This window comes from Copadichromis virginalis, linkage group LG3, assembly GCF_057382275.1.
Source record: "Copadichromis virginalis isolate Kocher_CV1m ecotype Utaka linkage group LG3, C_Virginalis_male_GT1.1, whole genome shotgun sequence".
Taxonomy (NCBI): Eukaryota; Metazoa; Chordata; class Actinopteri; order Cichliformes; family Cichlidae; genus Copadichromis; species Copadichromis virginalis.
Window position 1 is genome coordinate 2,500,532 of NC_140620.1, and position 11,022 is coordinate 2,511,553.

An 11,022-nucleotide genomic window follows, 5' to 3' on the forward strand; every position below is an offset into this window, starting at 1 on the left:
GCCAGCTGTGCCTGAGTGACCGAGCCCCAGGCCTAGAGGCCGGGGGCACCCCACCTCCGAAGTGGACCGAGCGAGCCCCAATAAGCGGCTGCCAAGGAGTGAGCCGGTGTGTACCTGGACGCCCACCCCCAGATACAAAGAACCACCAACGCACCGACACCTGAGGGAGTCCGCCACTGGCAGGGGAAGTGGTGGTAGGGGGAGATAGGCCTCCAAACCTTGGAGGGCCTGAGATGTCCCCAGAGAGGTGGCGTCTGATACCCAACCTGACATATAGACACAGACATACAGGCACACACAGACACAAACATCCATTCCCACCCTCATGCTCTCATGTGCACTTCACACTCAACCGACGTGGAGACAGACATAAAGAGACACTGTACACACGATCACACTCCCCAGGCGTACTCTACAAACCGGGTCTAGGTACCCTTGCTCCTGGAGGGGGGAACTGCACCCAGACCCAGGTGGTGTTACCCTTTTCCCTGCGGTGGGGAGAGGCAGACCGCCCCGACTCCGCAGCAGCAGGGAGGCCCCACACCCCAGACCGCAGTCGGACGGCCAACTCCTCCTAGCACACAGAACTTCTTGCTAGCATGGGCAGCCTCCAGACTGAGAGACTCGCCCTGAGAAACTGCCCCGGTCTTTATTTATACTTCAGTGAGCGTTTGTTCTTTACATTGGAAATGTGGAGTTGTACGTGTGTGTGTGTGTGTGTGTGTGTGTGGGGTCAGAGTGTGATCCCATAAACGACTTCCCTTAACCTGCTGGTCTGGAAAATCTAACAGTTCATCTATATGTAAAGAAGCACTTAAACTAAAACAGACATAGCTACGTTAATCCTACCGTAAAACAATAAGACAAAGTACGACCTCTCTCATGCTCCTAGGATGTGGGGGTGAACACCCTAGAATGTCACAGACCTCCTAGGATGAGACATTCCTTCAATATGCCACCAACTATATACTTCTACACACAAATGATTACATGCATCATTCTACCATATGCAAACTTATATCACTAAAAGATTATACTGACTACTAAATACAATTTTCCATTGACAGAAATCTTCCCAAATTTCTCCTCCTGACTGTATCTAATAAAGTATGTCCATTCTAACTGAGAGTTGCTGTGTTACCTTTGTTATAAACTTGCATTTTATGTGTTTGTTTTGTGCAATCAACACATTTGTTTATGTTAATTGACGAATCCCTGCTGCGATCGGTGCGTGGTTATACAGCTCCAAAGTGACTGGTCCCAGCTGGAGAACCCGCCTATTAAATGGAGGCAGAAGCACTGCAGCAAGAGAGATCTCCATCATTTGCTAAGAATCTTGGAGGCTCTTAATCATGTCACTCAGGGGTGTGAAATTCCTCATCACAGCTGTAACACGATTACGTGACCGTAGTGGTAGAGGAAGACCACTGGCTGTTCTGGAGTGTGGATCAAAGAAACTATATTTGCCTAATGTGGATCTGAACACTGCGATACACAATCCACTCATGATCAGCAAGGCATACTGCACATCTGACAACAGGCAGCTCAGTCCAGCTTCTAAGCTGAGAAAGGTATCTACTGCTTCCTCTGGAGGTTCTCCAAATGCCCCATACCGGGAAACCTACAAGCATCAACTTTGTCTGGCAGCTCATCCGTTGCCAAATGAATACTGTCAGGGAATCTTTTCCTGGCCTCTTTGTACATCACATCACCTTTATCCAAGACCAGATGAAGGTCAGCTGTAGTCATGTTTTCATTCTCATGAAGGAAAGCAAGAAATGTGAGTGAGTTACATGTGCACTCACTGTTTCTGGAGTCTCCATATTTGGGATGAGCCTGGCTGTGAGATGCACAGACATGTGTTACAGAGGGCTGGTTTTCAATGTTCACTCTGCTCTGCATCACCTGGAGAATCCTGGAACTTAAGTAAGGATGTTCTTCATTGATTTCAGCTCGACCTTCAATACTATCATCCTAAACATTCTTATAGACAAGCTGGTAAACCCCTCTCCACATGTGCATGGATCCAAAAACTTCCTCACAGACCGATCACAATCAGTCAAGGTTGGCAACCAGAGATCATCCACCCTGTCACTCAGCACTGACTCACCACTGGGATGTGTGCTGAGTCCACTCCTATACACCAGTGACTGCACCCCGATGCACCCCTGCAACATCATCATCAAATTTGCACACAACACCACTCCTATGGAGCTCATCACCAACGATTATGACACCGCCTTCAGCTATGAGGTCCAGTGACTGTCAGAGTGGTGTAACTACAATAACCTCACCCTAAACCCCAAGAAAACAAAAGGAAGTGGTCATGGACTTCCGCAAAACAAGAACTGCCCCCCCTCCCCTCTCCATAAAAGATGACTGTGTGGAGAGGATCTCCTCCTTTAAGTTCCTCGGCCCCCACATATCTGAGGACCTATCTTAGTCTACAAACACATCAGCCCTAGTGAAGAAAGCCCAGCAGCGCCTCCATTTCTTGAGGGTCCTGAGATGAAACAGGTTGCAGACTGACCTACCGTGCCACTATTGAGAGTGTGCTGGTGCACGCCATTCCTGTGTAGTACGCTGGTTGCACAACAGCTGACAAGAAGAGACTAAGATAAGATAAGATAACTCTTTATTGTCATTGCACAGTCATACACAGTAGGATAGTACAATGAAATTGGAAAACTGTCCCACGTCAGCACTACACACAACACAACATGACACAGTAACTTAACTTAGTAATAAAATGAAGAATAACTGTACAAATATTGCACACTGTTATTAATGCACCTTGTTTTTATTAGAGATGGACCGATCCGATATTACGTATCGGTATCGGTCCGATACTGACCTAAATTACTGGATCGGATATCGGAGAAAAATAAAAAATGTAATCCGATCCATTAAATATCACGAAAGTACCTCACAAAACTTGCAACACGCCGTAACTCACCTCAGAACGTTAGCACGTCGGAGCAGTGTGCATCACGTGATAGAGCGGCTGTGGCATGCGGGACCTGTCGGTGGTCTGGATAGCATGTGGAGCTTCGCTAGCAACCCGGCATTTCATCTCCGACAAAGTTATTCCCGAGAGAAGTAAAGCAAGTGTGTAAGTCCATCTCTGAATGTTTGTAAAGCATTCCCACGTTAAGCTTAACGAGCGACTGCCTCTCGCTCTCCGGCTGCTACTTCAATCATGAAACTGCTTAAATGATCAGCTGATCGGCTTTTCTGTCGCGAGTCCGTCTCTCTTGTTTGTTTTTGGTCCACTTTGCACCAGAAAGAGGAAACCAGCGGCTGAACAACAGCAGCACGTTTAAGCTTGATAAGCTGTTGTTAGAATTTATTTATTATTACTTTCTACACCAGGATCTTTTTCTACGTAGCTGACGCTGGTAACTGTGCAGGGGCGGATCTAGCAAAGTTTAGCCAGGGGGGCCGATAGGGCATGAACTGGGAAAAGGGGGCACAAAGACAGACTTTTCTTTCTTATTCTCATTTAAAATGTCAAGCTTTTAATAAATAATTATCTGACACCCAAAGTTTTAATTTGATGTAAAAGGAATAGAAGTCAATTACTGTATATAGTGACTATTAAGTCTAATATATATACCCTAGTAAGCTATAGTACTTTTTCCTTTGGGAAGGTACCATCTGTGCAGTCTGCAATTTTGTTGAAGAAAGATGTTGAATCTATTTAATATTTCTTGAAAAATAATTGATTTCTGTGCATTTTTTTTCACACTGCATCAAATTAAGGTTGATTACGTCGATTAAGCATCATGAGGTGGAGCGTGAGGGGTGGTTCCCTATTTTTTATTTATTTATTTTTGTTGTTGCTGGGAGTTGGAGCCCTATTAGTTAGGTTGCTTAATATTTATGCTAAGTACTCTTTAAAATACCAGAATAGGGAGGATGGTGTAGGTCTAAGTTTATTAGATTGATCAGTATTGCTGAACTATGAAATATTTTTTTTTTGTATACAGGTATAACAGAATAGCTTTAGTGTAGTTGTTGTTTTAAACTTGAGTATGAACTTATACAAAATGCAGCAAGATATTTTAAAAAACAGTTTTGTTGATTAAAAAACACTATATCGGATTCATATCGGTATCGGCAGATATCCAAATTTATGATATCGGTATCGGTATCGGACATAAAAAAGTGGTATCGTGCCATCTCTAGTTTTTATGAATATAAATATTATTATTGTTGTTCCCCCCCCCCCCCCCCCCCCAAAAAAAAAAAAGGCCAGGGAAGTATCCAATCAAGTCAGCTGTTAGCACTGATCAGGGCTATTGCCCTGTTTTACAAGCTGTCCTTCAGTCTATTTGTCAGGGACCTCAGCAGCCCAAACCTCCTGCCAGACGGCAGCAGCTTACACACCCGGTGTCCTAGGTGTGTACAGTCCAGTGCCCTCTTGAGACACCGCGTGCTATACAGGTCCTTCAGGGAGGGAAGAGGATGTTCAAGTATTTTTTGGGCCATATTAATGACACTCTGAATTGCCTTTCTGTGTGCTGTGGTGCAGCTGGAGAACCACACACCGATGCAGTATATAAGCACACTTTCAATGGAGCAGCGGTAGAAGACGGTCAGCAGCTCCTTGTTCAGCTCCATTTTTCTGAGGATTCTCAGAAAGTGTAGATGCTGTTGGGCCTTCTTTAAAACCACAGAGGTGTTTGAGCTCCATTGGAGGTCTGTGTCTATGTGCACACCCAGGAACGTGAAACTGGACCCCCTTTCCACAAACTTCCCGTTGATGCTGAAAGGCTTATTAAACCCCGATTCTTTTGTTCCCATGATAGAACAGAGAAAACCGACTCATAGTGTGTTAAAATATTTATTTTTATTTTTATTCAATCATCTTCCGGAAGAGAGAGACCCCTGCACAGCGCAAATGCCAGTTGCAGGATCTCTAACATTAGAATCATAAGCTGTGTCTCATATAGGTGTTATTTTGGTACTTTACACGTCACATAGTCTCAAACATTGCTTATGTGGAAAGTTCCTCTTTTCTGTGTCTTATCTATTAATAGGCCTGTGCACTAAAACTTCCTGTTTTTCAGTGTGGCTGAGCACTTAGTTTGTGAGTCAAAAGTGGCCTTGCGCTACAAGCCTTCATTATTACCCTTTAGAGCCGGTCGGAGCGGGCACGCTCTGTTTTGCGTAACTATTTTTAAATCCCGGTAGCTCTGCAACCACGTAAGCTAGCGCAATAATTTTTTTTGCATATGAAACCGGAGGAGTTGTACTTACATTTTATGCCATCAGCTTGTCCCATTTCACAGTTTCCTTCCACATAAAGCTTTGCAAAAATTGCATAAAAAGCACTTGCAGCAACAAAAACATAATATTCCAGAAACTCGCTTTGCCGATCCGATCAGCTGTTCGTAACACTTCCTACATTGGAATAGACGTCAGCGTGAACTTTTGCATGTCCGCCATGACCGGAAGTGACGTCATTTTCGCAGAAATGTAGTCTTTTTTACTATCTTTCTTTGTGATTGTTTATGTTTAAGTTGTTTATTGCTGGCTTTTAGTTTGTCTTTGTCTATCTGGGAGCTGACACAGTCTCTATGGAGATGGGTTTTTGCCAGCGGTAGCATCAGGAGAGAAGCTCCAGAGAGGCGTGTTCCATGTTGAAAGCTAAAATATAACAAAAGAGATTATGCTAAACAAAACAAAACCTTTCAATTGCCCAACCCTATCTGTCCCCTCAACGGGTTATGTTTGCAATGTTTCCTAATTATTTTGTCATAAAAAGAAATCAAACAAATAAATCAAACTGTGAGACAGCACCTTGTGTTTACTCCGGGCTGTGAGCTGCCCTAAATCTACTTCCTACACCCCCTTTTCAACTAGAATCCCAGTTTAAAACTATTCCTGAGTTTACAGTGTGTTCCTCAGTGCACACTGTAAACTCCAAAAGATACAATTAGCTTTCTCCTGGTAAAAGGTCTTACTTTACTTTTGTCCCTGGTTTGGAAACATCCTCTATAAAGTTAACCCATTTCATCTTTAAAACTTGGGCCTGGTTTCTTTGCCCCCTTTAACGGGTAGCCCATATCCGGTCTGAACACTGTGTTTGGGCAATTTACATAACATAGAAATACTGCAACTATTCGTAAAGTCATTACTTTTATGCTCCCATTATAACCTGTGTCTAACAAGCTTTTGATCTTGTTTGCAATGTAAACAACTAGGTGTCTTTGTGCTCTGTTCTTCTCCTTTCTCTGGTTGGTTCCGTTCGGTCTCGGGCTTCCAGGATTCTCACCACCCCTGTGGTCGCTGTGGTCCTGAAATCTTCTCCTGTAAAGGATAGAAAACAAACAGCCTCTCTCTGCTACACCTCACTAATCTACTGTGTTCATCTGATTTTCCTTTAATCATTCAAAGTTGTTTCACCATATCATGTTCTGGGCTCTGTCCTTTATATTAACTTTACTTAATCTCAATGCTCTTTATGTGTGTAAGCAACACTTTTATTTTATTAAACACACCCAGGGTAAGATATAAACCATCACCATCTGAGCATAAATCTCTGCTAGAAACCACACTCCAAAATTTTGTCTATCAGTATTTATGCCTCTTTTGTAAGCAAAAAGTTGCAGTTAATGACAGTTAGACAAGTTTCTGTTATCTGCAACATTTTGTTTCAGCCGTCTCTGTCACGGCGGGGCGAGCTACACACAGTAGCTCGGCGTGCCTGTGTAGCGTGTTGACTAGACCCAAGCGCGGCTACGGCTAGCGGTGGGTTTGGAGCAGACACGCAGTTATTCTAGTAACGATCAGTGCACGAAGCGTGGCTTCGGAACTGTCGTTACAGACGGAGAGCAAGCGGAGCCGGGAAGAGAAAGAGGATTGAAGGGAAAAACACTCACGGTTGCTGAATCAGGCGGAGACTGACGTCGGCAGAGTTTCGGAGCTCCTGACACGAAGAGAATGATTTCTGAGCGATCGAACAGGTGGGTGGTGTCTCTCTTTTAAACCCGGCCCCGTGATCAGCTGATCACCGGCTGACAGGACACACACCCCCCCCCCCCCCCCCCCCCGGCGCCCGACGGGCCAGGACGGCGGCGAGATGAGGGAAGGATCCAAGATGAAGCGGGACGGCACCCAGGAGCGCTCATCAGGACCGTAGCCAGCCCAGTCCACCAAATACTGGACCCCCCAGCCCTGGGGGACGGGAGTCCAAGATCCGCCGGACAGTGTAGACAGGACCCCCATTGACGATCCTGGGTGGGGGCGGGGCCCAGGAGGGGGGGCGCCAGCGAGGAAGTGACGCGCCGCTTAAGCTGCGAGACGTGGAAAACCGGATGGACCTTCATGGCGGGTGGAAGCCGGAGATGGTAAGCCACGGGGTTGAGCTGGGCAGTGACTTCGTACAGGCCGACGAACCTGGGAGTGAGCTTTTTGGACTCAGTGCGCAGCCGCAGGTGCCTTGTGGAGAGCCAGACGCGGTCCCCCGGCTGGAAGGGGTGACCCGGGCGGTGGCGGCGACGATGCTGCTGGGTGTACAGAGCGTTGGCCCGGGTAATGGCAGCCCGCGCCTTGATCCAGGCCTGACGACAGCGCCGGACCATCCGTTCAGCAACAGGCACGTCGACCCCCGCTTCCTGATGGCTGAAGATAGGAGGATGAAAACCATGACAGACCTCAAAGGGCGAGAGACCGGTGGCGGAAGAGACGTGAAGGTTATGAGACAACTCAGCCCACACCAGGTAACGAGGCCAAAGCGACGGTTGGGCGGAGACGAAGCACCGTAAGAAGCGCCCCAACTGTTGATTGGTCCGTTCAACCTGCCCATTGGTCTGAGGGTGATAACCGGACGAGAGGCTGGGAGACGCTCCAATCAGGCGGCAAAAGGCTTTCCAGAACCTGGCGGTGAACTGGGGCCCCCGATTGGAGACTATGTCCTTGGGGAATCCGTGAAGCCGGACGACATGGTCCAGGAGGAGCTCGGCCGTCCATTTGGCGGAGGGGAGGCCGGCCAGGGGCGACCAGGAGCACCTTTTTCCCTAAACCCTGTTTCCCCATGGACCCTGGCAACCTGGACCCCTTTCCCGTGCACATTGTATATAGCCACTTGGTGATTGCGTTCACTGTAAATAAATGTCTTTCGCATAACGGAAAAACCTGGCCTGCGCCTGAGTCCCTTTCAGAATCCCTATCAAAATCATCCCCATCCAGGCCAAGGTGGAGGCACATTTCAGACGATGAAGACAATGTTTTCACCTCTCCAATAAAAGAGAAAGTCTGGGCTAGTCTGCAGAACAGATATCAGGTATTTTCAGACAATATCAATGAAAAATCATGAAAAATGGGGGTATCTTTTTTTCAGTATCAGCTCTTATGTTATATCTTGTTTTACTTAAAGGATGAAAACCTTCAGAAATTTCTGAAGGAAGCCACGATGATGGACCCAAGTTTTAAAGGTAGGCTAGATGGTGAGGCAGCTACTGACATCTGGGACAGGTTGGAGAAGGCAGCAGTTGCAAATGCCACAGTAGCAGTTGTACAGGTATTTTCACTGTGTGTGTACAATCTTGTCCTTTTGAATCATGATGTAGTTTCTATGTTGAAGGAATGCACTTTTACTATCTGTGTGTCCAAAGCCTCCCACCAAGGACCCCAAAGCACACAGCGAGGTGGATGACGCTGAGATGGACAAGCCAGACAAATATCAGAGTTTTTCTAACACAACCACTACCACTACATTCTAAAATTGACCTTTATTTATTTTGCAAACCTCACACTTGTTTTTTTGTTTTTCAGTTTAGAAAGGGCAAGAAGTCACCCTTAGAAAATCTGTTTGAGGATGCAGACAGCCTGCTTCAATCACAAGTACCCTCCATCACAGAGCAGTTACAGAAGGAGCTTGAAATATACAAAGGAGAGCCAGGAATTCCCTCTGGACAAGACCCTGTGGCCTGGTGGAGTAAGAGGTATACACTCCCAAATTTATCTGCCCTATCAGAAAAATACTTGTGTGTCCCGGCCTCATCAACGCCTTCTGAAAGAGTTTTCTCTTGTGTTGGGCATGCCATCAGCCAAGAGCAATGCCGTATAGCTCCAGAGAAGGCTAATATAATTATGTTTTTGCAAAAAAACAGCAAAACATGAGAGGTTTTTGGACAAAGTTTGTGTTTTTTTCCAATGTTTAAGCACTGCTTCCAGCAAAAGGAGGTATGTTGTATCAACAACAAAGGCTAACTTGGTCATCATTTTGCAGAAAAAAAGAGACTGCTAAAAATAAAAACATTAGAGATTTTTGGACAAAGTTTGTGTTCTCCATTCTTTAAGCACCGGTTCGAGCACCATTTAAGCACTGGCACCGTTTCAAAAGTACCGGTTTGGCACCGCTATCAGCGGATAAAACCTAAACGATACCCATCCCTAACGAGCAGTGAACACCCGTGTGCACACCTGTGTGGATCAGCGCGCTTGTATTCAAAGGGTTTCCACATGTAATGGTCTGCAAGAGGATGTAGAGAGCCATAGCCCCGTCCCCAAGGGCATAAAGCAGGCATGGAGGAGATCCAGGCCCCAGACATCCAGAGGCACCAGAGTGCGAGAGCCCAAGGAGGACCACCGGAGGGGCATCCGTGCCACCCTCATGGGAAGGGCTGAGGATCCCCAGATGAGGCGTCACCCAGTAGCCACCGAGCAGAAGCTAGAGGGGGCTGCACCGGCGTGGCAGCCACATCTACTGTGATAAAGTCTACTCTCCACTGCTGTGTAATCAGTTATTGTAAATGTAAATGTTATCAGGAAATGATCAGACAGGAGAGGGTTTTCAGGAAACACTGTTAAATGTTCAGGTTCGATGCCATATGTTACAACAAATCAAATCAAATCAAATCACTTTTAAATCAAATTCAAATTCAAATTTTATTTGTCACGTACACAGTCATACACAGTATGATATGTAGTGAAATGCTTGGACAACTGCTCGTGACCTAAAGAAAACAAAAAAGGAAAAGGCTATGAATAAGATAGGAAATAAATATGAAAAATTAAAAAGGGTAAATTTAACTAGGAAGGAATAAAATATAAATTAAGGTTAAAAATGAAATAACTGTACAACACAAATTAGAATGAAGGGTAAATTTAACTGGGAAGAATAAGATAAAATATATAAATTAAAGTTGAAAATAAAATAACTGTACAACAAAATACACAATATAGAACTATATAAGAATGTATGAAGAAATCTAAATATAAATAAATATATACACAATAACAGCAGCTGTACAAGTATTAACCGGAAATGAAGAATATAGTGACCAGTGTTGTGCAAAACCAAAGTCCAGAAAGTCCAGTGTGTGTGTAAGAACCATATGTGTGGGTCAGTACTGTGTGGTGGTGTGATTGAGAGACCGTATCGCCTGCGGGAAGAAGCTCCTCCTCAGTCTCTCTGTGTTGGTCTTCAGGGAGCGGAATCGCTTTCCTGACCTCAGCAGAGAGAACAGTCTGTTGTTGGGATGGCTGAGGTCCTTCACCATCTTCCTGGCCTTGGTCCTGCTGTAGATTGAGTGCAGGTCAGGGAGCTCGGAGCGGATGGTGCGCTCAGCTGACCGCACAACCCTCTCTAGAGCTCGTCTGTCCTGCATGGTGCTGTTCCCGAACCAGGTTAAGATGTTTTCAGTTCAGTTCAGTTCATTTTTATTTCAAACATTTCAAACATGTGCCTTCACAATCATTACAAAATATCATTCCATTATTTGTTTGAAAAGGAGTAGGCTGAAGTATTTACTTATTTGTCCCTACCTATACAGAATGTGTATATTTGCAGATACACAAGTTATGGAAAAACAACAAACCAAAACAAAACAAAAAAACAAAAAAGAACCGCAACACCATTACCAGCAACATTACCGTCCTGGGTTAACCCCGTTTTCTTCATTCTTATACTTATTTAAAATTAGGTTTTTATATTTTACTTTAAACTGTTTTATGTTTTGACTGTCTTTTATTTCTTCTGTTAGACTGTTCCATAATTTAACTCCTGCAATT

The 11,022-nt window shown here is 45.1% G+C and overlaps 1 pseudogene; it reads left to right on the forward strand.

Annotated features, from left to right (window-relative positions):
- The first annotated feature begins 7,352 nt into the window (after positions 1 to 7,352).
- Positions 7,353 to 9,129, forward strand: LOC146712288 (uncharacterized; annotated as a pseudogene).
- Positions 9,130 to 11,022: the final 1,893 nt, after the last annotated feature.